This window comes from Frankliniella occidentalis, unplaced genomic scaffold (assembly GCF_000697945.3).
Source record: "Frankliniella occidentalis isolate FOCC.00 unplaced genomic scaffold, Focc_3.1 Scaffold172, whole genome shotgun sequence".
Taxonomy (NCBI): Eukaryota; Metazoa; Arthropoda; class Insecta; order Thysanoptera; family Thripidae; genus Frankliniella; species Frankliniella occidentalis.
The window spans coordinates 31222-33717 of NW_026267298.1; the positions used below are offsets into that span (position 1 = coordinate 31222).

At 61.1% G+C, this 2496-nt stretch overlaps 1 protein-coding gene across 2 annotated transcripts in view; it reads right to left on the reverse strand.

The window, feature by feature from the left end:
• LOC113205653 (germ cell nuclear acidic protein-like) overlaps positions 1-1594 on the reverse strand; it is an 11434-nt gene extending 9840 nt beyond the window's left edge. For both annotated transcript variants that reach the window (XM_026421357.2, XM_026421355.2), the window contains exon 1: positions 1480-1594. The gene's annotated coding sequence lies outside the window, so the exon portion shown is untranslated. The remainder of the gene's footprint in view (positions 1-1479) is intronic.
• Positions 1595-2496: the final 902 nt, after the last annotated feature.

A 2496-nucleotide genomic window follows, 5' to 3' on the forward strand; every position in this document is an offset into this window, starting at 1 on the left:
GAGGGGGACGGGGGGCGGGGTGGTGTCTCGACCACTGGAGCGGCACGGGGCACGGCAAGCCGGCCCAGCGAGTCCTCTCGATGATATTGCTCTTGTCTTGAAATGAACTCGCGAGAAAAGATAAAAGAAGCGAAGCGGCGGCGTCATTCCGGGAGCCATCCCGCGCACACACACGCACGCACTCACGCGCACACACTCACACATCCTCGCTGCTGCCGTAGGAGCGGCGGAACGGGGCCGTGCACTTCCATGCCTCTTCCGTTTCCCATTTCAAGACGTACATTATCCCTTTCTTTCGGGAGCTCCACGACGGCGGCACCCTACCGCTCCTGTCGCTGTCGGCCCGTGAGGGTGCGGCAGGGCGTGGCGGGGCGGGGCAGGGCGTGGCGGGGCGTGGTGCGGCGGGGCGGGGCGGCGACCGAAAGGTGCTAATTACCTCGCCTGGAAGGCGGACGCGACGACCGACGACGACGCGGCCCCACGCGGCTCGGCAGGCCCACGACGCGACGCTCAGCGGGGCGCCCTCACCTTTCTCCCGGTCCGATCGGGCCGCGGGCCGCGCTCCCGCACCCCTTTGCCCAGTCCTATGGCCCCGCCCGCCTTTCTCTCGGACCTGTCCTCCCGCTCTCCTTCCTAGCGGCCTGTTGCGCTGCCCCTTCTCCATACGAGAGCCATCTCCGAGAAGAGACTTCGTGGCGCACCAAATGCTGCCGTAGATGCGACCGATTGCTTTAATTTTTTGTGATTTTCTTTTCCACCGGTAAAATGTTTTTTCTAGTTTTTCAAATTAAATTTTCTGCACGAAGTTAAAATGACATAAAAGTTATTTTTGGCGTTTGATTACACCTTGTTGGAGCAAATGAGTGTACTAGCCCGCTCGCCCGCACGCACAGGTTCGAATGGGTTCGCATATCTTATCCAGCGCTGGCGCCTTATGACCCCGTGCGAGTAGGCAACCCGTACGCACGCCTGCATGCGGGCTAAAATATGCATTTCTCCGACGGGGCACAGTGACCAACATATCCAGCTCTTTCCAGTGGCGTGAGGTTGACGCAGAGTTTCCAGCATGTGATCGGGAGCCCATCATCTGCACTAAAATACAGTCTTGTCTGGTCGGGTCGGATCCGAAGCTAACTCCCGGGGCGGCTCGTAGGCAGTCACTCTTGTTTGCAAAGCCCCGCCGTCAAAGCCGTCTTCGCGAGCTCGCTGCAACGGCGGTCACGGATGGAGCGTGTCCTTTTGGCTACCGTCATCACCGGACGATGAGCTTCACTTTGTCCTCGCGACGGGGCGGCCGCGACGCGTGGTGTGTGCGCGCAAGTAAGAGACAGTCGGGGGCCGCCGTCGGCGTCAGGGCGCTGGACAGCGGGACACGGAAGGGCGTTCGCGGCGATCGCGACGGCGAGCTGAGCGGTCCGTCGTGGAGGTGCTCGCGGCCGCGGAGACCCCGGCTGGGGACGGGGCTGATGGTCGACGTACCTGTGTTGTTTTGTGAGATGGGAGGTCCTCGGCTATCCCTAAGCACCACTACACACTGCTAGCAAAGACGTCTGTGTTGCGCGCGCGTCTGTCGAGGACTGGTGGCCGAGGCTGCGGTAACGGCCCGCCCGCCCGCCCGGGGCCTCCCCGCGGCTCCGGCGGCGCCCCGCCTCGCCCCACCGCGCCCCGCCGCACCGCGGCTCGCCCCACCTCTCCGCCCTACCTCACCCCGCCTCTCCGGGGCCCCTTACTACCGCCTTTCTTCCTCTCTGCTCCCCCAACGTCTCCCCCTCCTGCCCCTTGTCCCACCTCTGCACCCTTGCCCCTCTGCCCCTTAACCTCTCTACCCCCTCTCTACTCCTTTCTCCCTACCTCCTACCCGCCGCCCATGCTGAAAGGGCATGTCCAGTGATTCGGAGGGAAGACAGGGAGAGTTTCTGTTGACTTAGCCGAAGAGGGAGAGAGATGGACGTCCGACAACTACTGAGAGCAAGACGAAGAGACATCGTGAGGAGAGGGAGAGAGAGGGTGGGGGGGAGTACGGGGCAGTAACCTGCATGCCGTGACGTCACTCTTGAGAGTGAAGCGGTGGACGTTACTGTGACGCCTGGCCTAACCGCCTTCACATAACGCTCGATTTGACACGCGTTTGTCGCGTGTGACGCGACACCTCAGCGAGGAGGCCATTCGAGGCTGCAGCGTGGTCAGCGCCCCCGAGGGTCAGCGTCTCTCCGTACATTGCTCTCGTACAAATTCGACGAGGGTCAGCGCAGGTTTTTTTTTAGCATTTTTGCGCCAAACAATGCCTGCTTTGTGAAGTCTGTTCGGTATCGTCAGGCGATTGAAGTGAGTTTAAAATGAATTGAACGCCTTCAACCTTCAACATTGCCCTCCGATGGTCGTCACTGCCGGATGTGAGAGTCGCACCCAGCGAATCACGACTGTCGTGTAAAGGACCTGTCCCGACCTGGTCTTACGGAATCTGAAAGTCAGTGTAAAGAAATGAGAGGGAGCAGG